At 38.1% G+C, this 16,587-nt stretch overlaps 1 protein-coding gene across 2 annotated transcripts in view; it reads right to left on the bottom strand.

Moving 5' to 3' along the window:
- MOB1B (MOB kinase activator 1B) overlaps window positions 1-16,587 on the bottom strand; it is a 66,083-nt gene that overhangs the window by 23,850 nt on the left and 25,646 nt on the right. The gene's annotated exons all lie outside the window — the stretch shown is intronic.

Genomic DNA, 16,587 nt, shown 5'->3' with positions numbered 1-16,587 from the left:
TCTACCAGTATCCACCCTACCCTGGAATGGGTGGTCAGTACTGCTCCCCATTCTAAGTCAAAAGACCAACTGACAGAGTCCTCAAGTTCAAAAGCACAAATGTGAAAGCATATATGCAAAAGTCCTCATCGTTGAGTACAAGCTCTCATAATAACAATGTATGGCCAAATGCATATATCTCATATGGCATTTTAAGACATTTGATGCAAATATTCAAAAACATTTTCAATAACACAAAGTATGCTGCCCTTCCACCCCACCCTCCTCAGAAGAAATCTGTGTATCAAAAGAATCTCAGAAGAAATATCTTGTATATCCTTCCAAAGAGTCTATGTCTAAACAAGGCCAAGAACACCTGGGCCTGTTTTTGTTTTTACACAATTGTTGCATGCTATACTAAATAATGTTTTTCAGTAAATATATCCAGGAGATGGTTGTATTTTAAGATAGAAGTAGATCTAACTTATTCTTTTTAAGATTGAATAGTACTTCCTTATATAAATGTATAATATGTCTTAGTCACTTAATGATAAACATTTAGGTTGTTTCCAGTCATTTGTTATTACAAACACTGAAGTAAGTATCCTCCTGCACATGCATATATGAAGGATAAATCACTAAAAATAAAACTGCTGTGCTAAAGGACATTCACATTTTTAAATTTTATATAAGCCTATTTTTTCCCCAAATAAGCTGTACCCTTTTACAATCCCATTAACAATGTATGAAAATAGCTATGCACATTTTCAGTCTTAGACAACGATTCTAACTGCTAATTATTCTTGTACAGCTCCTAACACAGTATCATAACTTTCTGAGAATTTGGAGCTTTCTGATTAAAATGTGAATGATACATTCCATATAAGGGAGTTGAATTGATAATTCATGGCATTACCCTGAGGTCTTTTCTTTCCAAATAAACAACCAGGATTCAGGATTGTTTGTCCTGGTCAGTCCTCTTATTCACATCAGAAGGCCAATCAATTTCTTTTCTTTTTTTTTCATATTCAAATTTTTTATTATGTTATGTTAATTACCATACATTTTACATCATTAGTTTTTGATGTAGTGTTCCATGATTCATTGTTTGCATATAACACCCAGTGCTCCATTCAGTACATGCCCTCTTTAATACCCATCACCAGGCTAACCCATCCTCCCACCCCCCTCCCCTCTAGAACCCTCAGTTTGTTTCTCAGAGTCTCTCATGGTTCGTCTCCCCCTCCAATTCCGCCCCCCTTCATTTTTCCCTTCCTGCTATCTTTTTTTTAACATACAATGTATTATTTGTTTCAGAGGTACAAGTCTGTGATTTAACAGTCTTACACATTTCACAGTGCTCACCATAGCACGTACCCTCCCCAATGTATATCACCCAGCCACCCCATCCCTCCCACCCCCACCACTCCAGCAACCCTCAGTTTGTTTCCTGAGATTAAGAATTCCTCATATCAGTGAGGTCATATGATACATGTCTTTCTCTGATTGACTATTTCACTCAGCATAATACCCTCCAGTTCCATCCACGTCGTTGCAAATGGCAAGATTTCATTCCTTTTGATGGCTGCATAATATTCCACTGTATATATATGCCACATCTTCTTTATCCATTCATCTGTCAATGGACATCTTGGCTCTTTCCATAGTTTGGCTATTGTGGACAGTGCTGCTATAAACATCGGGGTTGGCCTGACACAAGTCAGGCCAATCAATTTCTAAAGCAAGACAGGTTGGTTTTCCTAAGGGAAAACCCTAAACCCACCTCCCTTATACTTAATTAGTCATCCAATTTGATCTACCTTTTCTAAGTTTCAACAGCATTATTTATTTCCTCTTTGAGAACCTAAAGAATAGATTAGCTCCCACAGCGACACCTAGGTTAATTCCCATAAACCATTTCCTACCATCTCAACACTGTCACATCCATTATTACCCTTAATTTTAATCCTTTATTGTCCAATCCAACTATCAATGAAGTTGATATTTTCAAATTTGGACAGGAGAATCTTAAGGCTAAAGAAAATGAGGCAGGGGGGAGATACATAGAGAACTCAAAATAGGGCCACCAGCAAGGGTTAGAAGGTATCTGTATGTTTTATTGACACTGAAGAACATGACAGTTATCTTGAACAAGTTCTTAACATTACCAAGCCTCAGCTTCCTCATCTATAAAATGGGAATAATAGTATCTACCTTACTACTGAACCCTGTGGTAAGAACTCCACTAATATTTGTTCTCTTTGCACCACCTCTAGGTACCAACCTGTTATTCACATCAGTAGCTCTTTCCATAGGTCTAAGTCCAATACTAAAGACCAGGTACTTGATAAACAGTTGTTAATTGATAGTTTCAATGAACTTCAGGTTAAGAACTCCTACATCAGAATAGTAATGATGAATGTATTATATAACATATTAGTTTCATAGTATATATGAAACTATTTCATATATATATTATATATATATGATATATTAACTAACATTTACTACAGGCTTTGTGCTCAGAAGTATTTTACATGTTAACATCTCATTTAATCCTTTTAACTCTATGATGTACAGGCTGTTATTTTATTTTATGGATAACAAAACTGAGGCTTAAAGAACTTACATAATTTGCTCAAGATTATAAGAGTGGTAGATAAAGGAGCCAGAATTTAAATCTAGGATTTAAATCTTTAAAGCCCATTCTTTTACCCACTACCAAAGTCTACATGATGCTTACCTTTATTTTCTATCCAATTATTTCTAACAATTTTCTTCCTAAATCACCATAGTTTAATCAAACCACTTATGAAAAAGCACAAGACTAATTCAAACTGAGAGAGTTATCAGGCACATTTTTAAAACAATCTTCAAATTACTTAATTCCATTTCTTCTCCTCATATCTCTTCTAATTTATATGAATATTTAGTACTACCATTAAGGAAAAATAAAATCCCGCCAGAGAGCAATTTCTCTCACAAAGTTGCCAAACATACTAATGCTTTCAGAAAGGCAGATATGTGCCAGCAAAAAAAGTTAGAAATTACCAAAATCAAGTAGAACATGCTCTAAAAATAATAAAGCTAAAGGCTATAGGCTAAAAGCTATGAGTATCAAAAAGACCATCTTCGGGGCGCCTGGGTGGCTCAGTTGGTTAAGCGACTGCCTTCGGCTCAGGTCATGATCCTGGAGTCCCTGGATCGAGTCCCGCATCGGGCTCCCTGCTCGGCAGGGAGCCTGCTTCTCCCTCTGACCCTCCCCCCTCTCATGTGCTCTCTCTCTCTCTCTCATTCTGTCTCAAATAAATAAATAAAATCTTTAAAAAAAAAAAAAAAAGACCATCTTCATCCAAGAAAGTTAGCAATCTGAACAAATATACCTACTTACATTTCTGCCTAACCCTAACATTCTTTTCTTTTTAAAAAAGATTTATTTATTTTAGAGAGAGAGAGAGCACACACACAAGCAGGGAAAGGGAGAGAAAGGGACAGAGGGAGAGAGAGAATCTCAAGCAGACTCCCCGCCGAGCCCTGTGTTGGGCTCCATCCCAGAACCCCCAAGATCATGACCTGAGCCAAAACCAAGAGTGGGACTCTCAACCGACTGAGCCACCCAGGCACCCCATGTCTAACATTCTTTTTAAGTCACTGTTATTAGTGGTACTACTGCTGCTATCATTAATGTTAGGAAAGTAAAAAGTCTTTAACATTGCTAGAAAGCAAGAAAGAAGGCTATCAGTAGACCAGAAATTGAGGAATTCTGGTAAGATTAAAAAGCTGATGAGAATACATCTGAAATTAGGAGGATATTGTATGTCAATTATAGTTCAATAAAAAAACAGATTTAAAAAAACGTTGATGAGATACAGTGACAGAGAAAGTCTATCTTTAAAAAAAGAAAAAAAAAAGGATGCCTGGGTGGCTCAATCCGTTAAGCTTTTGCCTTCAGCTCAGGTCATGATCCCCAGAGTCTTAGGATCGAGTCTGCATCAGGCTCCTTGCTCCGCAGGGAGCCTGCTTCTCCCTGCCTGTGATTCCCCCCTGCTTGTACTCTCACACTCGCGCTCTCTCTGGCAAATAAATAAATAAAATCTTAAAAAAGAAAATCTAAAAAACCTGGCCTAGGGCATGCCCACTGATACATGCTATAACATGAGTGAATCTTGATAATACTATGCTGGTGAAAAGTACCCAGACACAAAATATGTAGTATCACATACTGTATGACTCCATTTATATTGAAATGTCCAGAATAGGTAAATCCATAGAGACAGAAAATAGGGACTGGAGAGGAAGAAATGAAGAGTGACTACTAATGATACAAGGTTTCTTCTGGGGTGTGATGAAAATGTTCTGGAATTAGATAGCCAGGATGATTGCACAACTTTGTTAATACACTAAAATCCACTAAATTGTACACTTTAAAGGATGAGTTTTATGGTGTGTGAATTACAGTTCCATTTTTTACATTTTTCAAAGAATAATCTTTATTATTAAAAATGCTTCTCACCACCTCAATAAGTCAGTTTCTTTCATCCACTTATCCACCTTGCATTCTGTCTTCCAAATAACATACTCTGACCACCACCTATGTTCTAAGTAGCACTCTTCTAAGCGCTGAGACACGGCACTGAACAAGACAAGATCCCTACTCTCATGGTGGGGATGGAAAGAAGAAAGATTCCAATATTTGTAGGTAGAACCAACAAGACTCACTATCGGATTTCAAGATTTGTGGAAAGTGGTAAAGAATCAAGGATACCTAGGTTTTTAGTCTCAAGTAGGTAGAAGATGGGCCATTTACTGAGATAGGTTTGAGGAGATGGGTTTTGGACATATTAATTTGAGATATCTATCAGACATTCATATGGATATGTTAGGTAGGCAACTGTATTTACAAAACTCAGGCTCAGAGGAAAGATCAGACTAAAGGTAACAGATAATTTTGCTAATTTCACTGGTTAGCACAGTGCCAAAAGATGCCCTAGTGTATTATTAAATGAGTATTTTATAAGCTATGAGAAGTCCTATAGTAGTAAAGAAAATTGTTTATGATTTAGTCCAGGGCTTCCCAAACATCTTTAGTCATGGAAACTTTTCTTCTGTATTTTAACATCTTGCTAAAGTCTTTAACACATTATTAGGGACTATTTCACCAGTATATTAAACTGATAACTGGGTTGCCCCTCAGTGTAAAGCAGGTTCACAACATTTACAACTTTATAAAGTATAACTCAGTGACTTCATATAAGAACAGGTAGAGGGCTGGTCAATTCACTATTTAATGCCCCACAACATTTTACAATCTAATCCTTAGAAAATAATAAAGCACTTCACACACAAAGGCCAATTAGTTTCTACACCTGTGAAGTCATCTGAGGCATTATCTCAACTACAGGCGAAGACAGTAAAGTTTAATCACTCATCTCCAAACACCCTCTGAGCTTTTGAGTCGTATATAGGCTGCAGTTTCCTTTGCCAGCACTAAGTTCATTATTCCAGTCAGTAAATGGGTACTGAAACCGTAAGAGATTTTAGGAAGTGCCCAGAGTCAAATATCTGGGTGATTTCCATGCAACAGCAGTGACTCCATTTTCAGAATCCTATACAATTTGCTGCACTATTAAAAGGAAGAAACTGAAATTTGCTTGTGCAGAGCTCAGAATGAACATCAATCTAGCAACTGAGTTGGCAATAATTCCAAATATACTGGTATTTCAACCAAGACACATCTAGGGAGCTTAAACATCACTTCTTTTATAAAATTTTTTCCTAACCCCCCAGGAAAAACTGTCTATTCTCTCTCGTGTTTCACTGTAGCTTAAAGTACCTGTAATACCTTATGTGTGCATTTTTGTGTTTGTTCTTTTTTAGATAGTACACTGGAGATTAGTATCACCAATTATGTAGGACTATTATGACAATATATTTAAAGCAACTTAGTTTTAAGTAGCTGTCACACAGCATATGCGCGGTATAGGAACTGACAGCTTTAAAATGTTCAGGGAATGAATGACTATATGTATATGCACATTTACATGCATGTATACACATATGTATATGAGTATGTATAAATAAAAGACCAATCCTCATTTTATCCCTGTCTTAGTCTGTTCAGGCTGCTGTACCAAAATATCACAGACTGAGTGGCTAATAAACAATACAAGTTTAGTTCTCACAGTTCTAGGGGCTGAAAGTTCAAGAACAGGGAGCCAACATTGTCAGGTACTGGAGAAGGCCCTCTTCCGGGGTTGCTGCCTGCCCACTTCTCTCTGCATCTTCATATGGTGGAAGGGGCCAGGGATCTCTGTGGGTTGTTTTGTTTTTTGTGGTTTTTTGTTTGTTTGTTTTAATAAGGGCACTAACCCCAGTCATGAGGCCTCACCTCCTAATACCATCACATTGGGCATTAGGAGTTCAACATATAAATTTGGGGATATACATTCAGACCATAGCAATTCTACTGCCACACTTACACTAATCCATAAAGGGTTAAATCATTCCCTCTCTTGCTTATTTGTTTGCATTTCACACTATAATGTGAATTAGTCAAGAATATAGATCATGTCTTAGTCACCCTTGAATCCCTAGTACCTAACACAGAACCTGGGATGTAACAGATACCTAATAAATGTTTATTTAACTTTAAATAATGATGTTGAAAGGGGAGAAAAAACTGTTCTTATTGCAAGGAGCAGTTGGTCCCAATATTTAAGGAAAAAAAACTGATCCACTGTCTTTATTTGGCACAACAAATCTAAAAGATTTTAACTGCAACAAAAGAAGTAGCAGATGGATCGGGGTTAGTTCCTAATCCTGATACCAAAATTTCATTTTCAATCTTGGGCCCTTTGTAGTCCTGCCCTACTTAAACCTTGGTTTAAAAACTGGTCAATCAAAGCAAGACATCTCAGCAATTTTAAACAAGCTTACTCCTCCCACTGAGGGGGAGGGAAGGGAAGAATTAGTTTTTATACTTTTTTTTATTATTGAAATATAATTGACATACATTGTTATATTAGTTTCAGGTGTACAACATATGGATTCAACAATTCTATATGTTACTCAATGCTCACAGTAAGTGTAGTCACCATCTTTCACCATATGTTATTACAAAATTATTGACTATATTCTCTACACTGTACTTTTTTTTTTTTTTTTAAGACTTTATTTGACAGGGAGAGAGGGAACACAAGCAGGGGGCAGCGGGAGAGGGAAAAGCAGGCCCCCTGCCGAGCAGGGAGCCCGATGTGGGGCTCGACCCCAGGACCCTGGGATCATGACCTGAGCTGAAGGCAGACGCCCAATGACTGAGCCACCCAGGAGCCCCTACACCATACTTTTCATCTCTGTGATGTATTCATATATATGTATATATATATATATATCTTTTTTTAATAACTGAATAGGTTGCCATATCCTCCCATAGTTTAAAGTAATTTAATCATACTTTAAAAGCTAATAAGCACTTCCCTTGTAATAATAGGATTCTTTTTTTCTTTTTTTCCAAAGCAAAACAGCAGAATTACCCTGATATTTAATCCAATACTATGACCCATTTTAAAGGATGCAACAAAGGACCAAGTCTGCAGCCTTGGCAGTAATGGAACAATCTTTTTTTGTTTTTTTTTGGTAGGCTCCATGCCCAACATGGGGCTGAAACTCACGACCCCAAGATCAAGAGTCATATGCTCTGCCAACTGAGCCACCATGTGTCCCCTAGAACAATTTTTGTATCAGATATAGATCTCTAGTTAACACTAAGAGCAAAGGTTCACCTACAATTCCTGTAGTCTATCATTTGCCTACAAATACAAAGTAGTAAAGCAATAGGTATACAATGCAAAATATAGCAGTGTTGTGGTCTAAATGCTAGGAAATTAAATTCTTATAATAAAACCAGCCTAACTAGGAAAAAAATACGAAGTTAAAATCAGAGCCTACTCTCCTTATCTCATATACTTTTTTTTTTTTTAAGATTTTATTTATTCATTTCAGACACAGAGATACACAAGAGAGAGAGAGCATGAGCAGGGGGAGAGGCAGAGGGAGAGGGAGAAACGGGCTCCATGCTGAGCCAGGAGCCTGATGAGGGGCTCAATCCCAGGACCCTGGGATCATGACCTGAGCCGAAGGCAGACGCTTAACCATCTGAGCCACCCAGGCGCCCCCTATCTCATATACTTTTAACTGAACTTTCTTTTTTCACTGGATGTCTAGTCATCCCCAGAGAATTAATTCAGGTATCATTTTCCTCAGGAGGCTTCCCTGATAGCCTAAACTGGATTAAGGAAGCCTCCTCTGTGTTCACATAGGTCACTATCATGCGTCTCTATTTTACAATGTACTATGAGTTTCTCAAAGCAAGAACTACTTCTAAGTCAACACTGCATCTCCAGAACCTAGCAGAAGGCATAGGTTAGATCTTCGATAAATGTCTGTTGAACCAAACCAATAAAGGCCTCCAGGCCAAAAATGGTAAGGTAGAGCAATTATTTTGGCAATGTTTGCTAAATTCATATTCTGGGCTTATAAAATTAGGTTCAGTCTTAACAGATATAAATAGCATAGCACATACTACATTACTACATATGTATAGTGGTATACATATTTTGCTTTAAACTAACATTTTGATAGTCAATTAACAAATGGAATGGTCTAAGCACAAAATTACAGCTTGAGACTGTAGGATTGGATTTACCCTGACATAACAGTTTAAACTTCAGGGATCCTCAATGGCAGGGTCCCTTCCAGTGCGAGAAAGAGTCCTAACAATGTGTTCCCATGGTCATATGTTTTCACAAAAGTTGCAAAAGTAAGCTAATTGCAAGTGGTAAGACTGCTTTCTCTAACTCCTGCTCCATCCTTGGTTAATGTGGTATTCTGGGTATTTCACTAAAAGGAGGTTGAGGTGGGAGATATATTTAGGTTTCACAGGATATGTGTAGTTCTCAATCACTTCCATGTATGATTAAATTACCACCAGTCTAGGTATAGGAATGACTTCCAGGAATATTCCTATCACCCAAGCACTGCCTTATCTGGTGTCATTTACACTAGTGCACAGGATCAGAATCATCTAGATATGAGCTCCACAGGATACTGGCAGAGACATAAGAACACTGTAATATGTATCACCTATGGGAGAAACTTAGTAGAGATATACTCAAATTTGACAACAATCTTAAAATAGTACATGATATTCCCAATAAAATGAGTTATAACTCTGAAATTCTTGAAAGTTATCAATAATAATAATAAACACATTTTGATCAGTCATGCTAGAAGAAAGAGGAAATAATCCTTCCATTCTCTCAAGAGAAAACAGTAACCCTATTTTACAAAGTGTTGACAAGAGGTCTGAAAAGTATGCAGCCAAAAAATGTTAAGTAAAAATATATTAAGGTATATCAGGCAGTTAATTTTTAAAAATGTTATTTTTCTATATTTTGTGATATTCATCGACTTTGCTTTATTAAGTATATAATTTATTGTGGTATTTTTACTCAAAATATTTACTTTGCTACCGAATTTTGTATTCATAATATTTTATTCATTTTCTCAAGAAGGGCCCCCAAATCTCTAGTCTCTATCCATTTTAAGGATCACTAAAGGTACTGACAGATGGAAAATTAGAAGCTGGCTGATATAACTGATTCTCTCAATTATCCACACATAAACCTACTTAGGTACCTTCTCAGAGAAACTGCCCTTGACCATCCCCTAAAGAATTAACCATGCCTTCCTCCTAGTGATACTGTACTCTGTGCAGTCTTCTATTTCTGTATTTACCAAACTGAAAAATTATATGCTACAGTCTGTCTCCCTTATTACCATGTGCTTAAGAGCTGGTCCTACACCTCTTATTCATGTGGGTATTTTTTCGGAAGCTACTTTTAATGCAATAAATTATCAATAATTGTTAATCTTTCTAGAAGTTGCTACTCCTTGAACTACTATCTTTAGGAAAGTTTATTAAAGTTCTTTCACTCATTATGTTATATCGGATGTTGATTAACCACTGTGGGTTAAGTGAGTAACAGGATTAACTATAACAATTCACATGAGCTAATTTCTTTAAGAACCTAGGAGGTGAAGTACTTAAGTGTCATCTCAGTGCTTTGCTCACCTAAAAGATCATCAGTTTAAAAGGCTGTGTTGTCCAGGGGCGCCTGATGGCTTAGTCAGTTGGGCATCTGACTCTTGATTTGGACTGGGGTCATGGTCTCAGGGTCTGGGATTAAGCCCCACATCAGGCCCCCCAGTTCAGCAGTGAGTCTGCTTGAGGTTCAGTCCCTCTGCCCTTCCCCTCACTCGCACTTGCTCCCTCTCCCTCTCTAAAATAAGTAAATAACCTTAAAAAAAAAAAAAGGCTGTGTTGTCCAATGGGGAGAATTAGTCTAAAAGCTGAGCAATTCAAGGGATCCCAGCCTGGCTCAGTTGGTAGAGGGTGTGACTCTTGATCTCAGGGTCGTGAGTTTGAGACCTGTTGGGCATCGAGCCTACTTAAAAAGAAATAAAAATAATAAAATAAAATGAAATTTATGGGCTGCCTATCTGGCTCAGTCAGCAGAGTGTAAGACTGGATCTTGGAGTTGTGAGTTTAAGCCCCTCACTGGACATTGAGCTTAATCGGAAAAAAAAAAAAAAATGCTGAGCAACTCATTTAGTTAACAGATTCTCCAGAACTGCATGAAGTGAAGGGGAACGTATGTAAAAGGGCTACACAAAGAATGTGTCCTTATACCAAAGGGCTACAAAGAATGGCCTTTGGTTTTACTTTAAAAAGTTAGGGTACCTTCTGGGGTCATGAAAATGTTCTGGGTCTTAAAAAGCGTATGGGTTACACAAGAGTATACATTTGTCTAAATTAATCAAACTATATACCTCAGATCTGAGGATTTCACTGTTTATAAATTGTACTTCAATAAACAAAAACAAAAATAAACCTAAAGCAGTGAATGTGAGCCTAAGACGTATCTCTGAGCTACATAATATAGAAATACACCTCCCACAATGTTCTTAAACACTTAACATTTTTTTCATTACTGACTTTTTTGCCTCTAGTTCTTAATCTTTTTGTGCCTCTGATAATCTGAAAGACATTTATGAACTTTCTCTAGAGACATAAGAGACAAAATATTTTACATACAGGAATTCAGGGAGGCACTAGAACCTGTTCATAAACCCAGATACAGAACTCCGGCCCTAATCTGTCTCCTTTCTCTCAGGCTATTACAAGAACATTCATTTTCATGAAATCTTCTATAAGCTCCACATTTATTTGCTAATCCTATAAATGTATTCTTTTGGATAAAACCACATAGACATTCACGATGAATAAATACAGGCCTTTTATTCAATGAAAAAAATATATAGTTTATACTCTATGGTTTATTCTTTAATAAACAGTGATTCTAACAGAAAGCTTTGATCATATTTGTAGAATACTTTAAAGTTCAAAACCATAGCATTTTTAAGAAATTCAACCCATTAGTCTTTTTTTTTTTTTTTTAAAGATTTTATTTGTCAACAAGAGAGAGAGCACAAGCAGGGGGAGCAGCAGAGGGAGAGGGAGAAGCAGGCTCCCTGCTTAGCAAGGAGCCTGATTCGGGACTCAATCCCAGGACTCTGGGATCATGACCTGAGCTGAAGGCAGACGCCTGACTGACTGAGCCACCCAGGTGTCCCAACACATTAAATAGTCTTAAGAAAAATAAGGAAGCTCATGATTGCCTACGAAAAATGATCAAGTGTCCAGGAAAATGGGAAAAGACTTTATTTCTTTTATTTACTGGAGCTGGAGAAAGATATCGGAGATATGAATACAAAAGTTATAAATCATTTTCTCCTATAAACATAATTTCAGGGGCACGTGGGTGGCTCAGTCACTCCAACTGAGCGGACCAAGCGTCCGACTCTTGGTTTCTACTCAGGTCATGATCTCAGGGTCGTGGGATCAAACCCCATACCAGGTTCTGTGCTCAGCTCGAAGTCTGCTTGAGGTTCTCTCCCTCTCCCTCTACCCCTCCCCCTGCTCTCTCTCTCTCTCTCAAATAAAATAAATCCTTAGAAACATATATATATAATTTCCAATGCAGTTGACTGGTTTTTATTAGTTTTTAAATAAAACAGATCATTCCTGATTTAGAGATAAATTTTAACCAATTAATAATTAAAGTCAAAGACATTAAAGATTTAAATGAGATTTGCTAAAACATACTTCAGAAGCATAACCTGAATAATGTGGAAAATCAGTGGAGACTAATAATAAATATAAAAATAGATAGTTCCTTACAGCTCAAATTTGGATTAATCTGTTTCCTTGTAAAAATAAGTTATTAAACCCTGTTAGTTGGAAAAAGGACCTTTAGACTCACTACCTATTAATACATCACTGAAACAAAAACAACTCAAGAAATGGAGTAGTTTCGGGGCGCCTGGGTGGCTCAGTTGGTTAAGCGACTGCCTTCGGCTCGGGTCATGATCCTGGAGTCCCTGGATCGAGTCCCGCATCGGGCTCCCTGCTCGGCAGGGAGTCTGCTTCTCCCTCTGACCCTCCCCCCTCTCATGTGCTCTCTCTCATTCTCTCTCTCTCAAATAAATAAATAAAATCTTTAAAAAAAAAAAAAAAAAAAAAGAAATGGAGTAGTTTAACAGAGACATAATTTCCTTTTACTTAGAGACATCATACAACTTGATACTTAACCGAATGTGGCAATAAAATGAATTAGAATTCATAAGACTATTTTGAAGAGTGATAGTTGAAGATGGTGGGCTACTAGTTTCCACTCCCTGCTCAAAATGATAATAAAGTGATTTTTAAAATTTTTTTCAAGATTTTATTTATTTGAGAAAGAGAGAACGAGCAGCAGGGAGGGGCAGAAGGAGAAAGAGAGAGAAGCAGACTCCCTGCTGAGCAGGAAGCCCGACATGGGCTTGATCCCAAGACGGGGATCATGACCTGAACGCAAGACACTTAACCGAATGAGCCACCCAGGCGCTCCTAAAGTGAATTTTTTAAAAATCATAATCCCAGAAGGACAAAGAGAATGAAAGGAAGACAACAACAAAATTTTGAAAATTAGAAAGTAGATGAATAAATAACTGAATTAACATACCTAAGGAAACCTAATCCTAAACTTAGAAGCAACCCAATTTACACCATAGATCCCACAAAAGGTTCAGAAATAAAGTAAAATACTCTGGAAGTGGGAGTGAAGATGAAACAAGACTTTCACAGTCTAAGAAATTACACACCCAAATTCCCTCTGCAATCTGCACAGTGGGCTTCAATACTATCCCCATCCTAAGAAAAGACTAGGAAGTAAAGTTATGCTATGAAAAGGGCAAAACAGAGATGGTGTCTGGCTTGGGAAATCAGGCACACTTGCAGGCAAATGTACCATGACTAACACTGGGAGATTGGATGAGTGTTAAAAATCAAAGTCAAGACCTCTACCTAGCCTCCCCTGCACCTGCCCCCCTACAGGATCCCAAAAACCTTGCAGCCAGGATAATAATCTCCAAGCCAACACCAGAAGAGCTCTTCCTGACAAATCTGACCACCCATGTACAAAGACCTAAAAAGATTCATACTAGGGAGTTCTTCAGGGAAACAGCCTAGGCATATCACCCTTCAACAAAGACCACAGTTGACATGCCCTTCACACACCTGCACACAGTTTCCAATTAGCTTTTCAGTTATCCTACTTGTAAATAAAAGCAGAAAGCAAAAGGGTTACCAGGCACTTGCAGGAAGCCTCTAACGTGAAAGAAGACACTAATATAGAAAAAAGCAACTTGAAGAATAAACAATGCAGAAGAATAAAAATGACCCCATTCCAAAATAACGACTAATACTTACAGGCGAAAAACAAACAAACAAACATTGCTTTGTGAAATAAGAATAGGACACTATAAAAAAAAGAGAAACTAAGTGGGACACTTGAAACTTTTAAAAAATGGTAGCAGAAATCAAAAACATAATAGAAAGAATAGAAAATAAACTTGAAGCAATCTCTTGGGACACAAAGCATACAAAATAAAGAGATGGAAAGGAGAAAATCAAGAACCAGTCTAAGATGCCCAATATCCAAGAAAAAGAAATTCCAAAAAGATAGAAAAATAAGGAAATATTTTATCATAAAAATATTTTATCAAGGTAAATCAGAAAATTTCCCAGAATTGAAAATGCCTTTTTAGACTGAGAGACCACCAATTCACTGGATGAAAATAGACCCACATCAAAAGATGCCATTATGAAACTCCAGAACTGTACGTACAAAGAAAAGACCCTACAATGGTCCAGGGGACAAAAAAAAAAACAAACTAAGTTTCATACAAAGAGTTAGGAATCAGAAAGGTATCTGGACTTTTCAAGAACTGGAGCTTAAACCCTATATAAGTTGAAATTGAAATTCTGTGGAAAAATTATTTACAGCCTAGAACTCTATATTCTGACATAATAAAAATAATATCAAGTAGGAAGGTAGAATATATTTCTATATACATAAGATCTCAAAATATTTACATTCTGCTTACTGTTTCTACGGAGTTTTTACAGATCTGCCCCACCAAAATAAGGGAGGAAACTAAGAAAAAGGACATGAGATCCAAGAAACAAGAAATCCAACCCAAAAGCCATGCAAGGGGGAATCCGCAGAATGAAGGTGAAAGGAGATTCCAAAAGTAACAGCTATGCAGCAAGACTAGATAACATCAACCAATACAGACAGACCAGAGCAGGTCAGAAAAGTCCAACAGGCACTTATTCAAGAAAATAGAGTGAAAGAATATGAATGTTTTTAAAGGTTAACTGGGGGAGAACTGGGGTATTAAAAGAACAATGAGTACATAGAAAATAAAACATTTCCAGAGACACTGTAAGTTGTTTAGGAAATGAAAAATAAAATTATAGTATGGGGCGCCTGGGTGGCTCAGTCGGTTAAGCAGCTGCCTTCGGCTCAGGTCATGATCCCAGGGTCCCAGGATCAAGCCCCACATCGGGCTCCTTGCTCAGTGGGGAGCCTGCTTCTCCCTCTCCCTCTGCTGCTCCCCCTGCTTATGCTCTCTCTCTCTCTGTCAAATAAATAAATAAAATATTTTTAAAAAATTACAGTCCATACTTGGCTCAATTGTCAACAGTGTTTACATAGTCCTAACTATATGGAAAACTGGCAGAATGGGAAGTATGTATATATGTGGTATAGGAGAGGGGTGTGATATTTTCTTCTTCCATTATAAGAATTCAACCATGAACAGCCAAAACAATCTTAAAAAAGAACAAAGTCAGATGTATCATGCTCCCTAATTTCAAACTATACTACAAAGCTACAGTAATCAAAATAGTATGGTATTGGCATAAAAACAGACACACAGATCAATGCAACAGAATAGAGAACTTAGAAATAAACTCATGCATATATAGTAAATTTACAACAAAGGAGGCAAAAATATACAATTATTGTATACAAAATATACAATTTTTTTTTTTAATTTTCTTTTTTTTAAATTTTTCTTCTTTCCTCTTTTTTTTTTTAAAGATTTATTTATTGAGAGAGGAGTCCAAGATGGCGAAAGAGTAGGAGACCTTAGTTTCGTCCGGTCCCAGGAATTCAGCTAGACACCTTTGAACTCAACTGGAGATCTAAGAAAAGAATAGCTATAACTCTACAAATAGAAAAGCAACCACTTTCAGTAAGAGGATGTGTGGAGAAGTATCTCCTAGGAGATATATGGGAAGACAGACCACAGGGGGAGGGAACCTCCATAAGCCAGCTACCAGCAAGTGATAGAGCAGCGGAGTACAAAATCGGAATTTTTAGATTCTCTGCTGAGGGACATCGCTCAGGTGGCTAAGCTGGGATGGAACTCTACCTGGGACAGAACTCTACCTGGGACAATGTGCTCTCAGAATCCTTGGGGTCAGGGAAGACTGGGGGTGCCTGAGTGCGGCAGAGTTCCCAGGCATCAGAGCAGGGAAGCCTGGTGCAAACGGTGAGCCCAGGAGTGGGCTCTCAGCTCAGGGTTGCCATAAGCTGTGAATCGGGGCACAGTCAGGCGTGCTCTCTGAGCAGAAGCCCAACAAGCAGCAGAACCTGTGAGACCCCCTTTTCTCCTCTGGGAGAAGCGGCGCGGGAGCGCACTACAGAAATCTGCAGGGTTTGGAGACTCCAAACGGGATTGCGTGCCTGAGACAGAAACACTCGGTCACAGGCCAGGTGAGCACGGAGTGTGGCCGGAGACCAGGGAGATAGGAGTGATTGACTGCTTTTCTATGAGAGCGCACCAAAGAGTGGGGCCCCGAGCTCTCGCCCTGGGGCAGGAAACTGGGAGGCGACCATTCTCATTCTCATCCTCTAAAGCTGTACCAAAAGCTTTCAGGGAACAAAAGCCACATAGAGCAATCCAGAGCCACTTACTTAGCTTGGTGCCCTGGCAGGGGTGGTGCAATTCCAGCTGGGGCAAAAACAATTGATAATCACTGCAACAGGCCCCTCCCCCAGAAGATCAGCAAGAACATCCAGCCAAGACCAAGTTTACTGATCAATGAGAATGGCAAAACTCCAGAGCTAGGGGAATACAGCACAGAGAATTCATATG

Source organism: Halichoerus grypus, chromosome 3 (genome assembly GCF_964656455.1).
Source record: "Halichoerus grypus chromosome 3, mHalGry1.hap1.1, whole genome shotgun sequence".
NCBI lineage: Eukaryota > Metazoa > Chordata > Mammalia > Carnivora > Phocidae > Halichoerus > Halichoerus grypus.
Note: the sequence above shows the minus strand (reverse complement) of the source record. Positions and strands in the feature narration are given on the sequence as shown.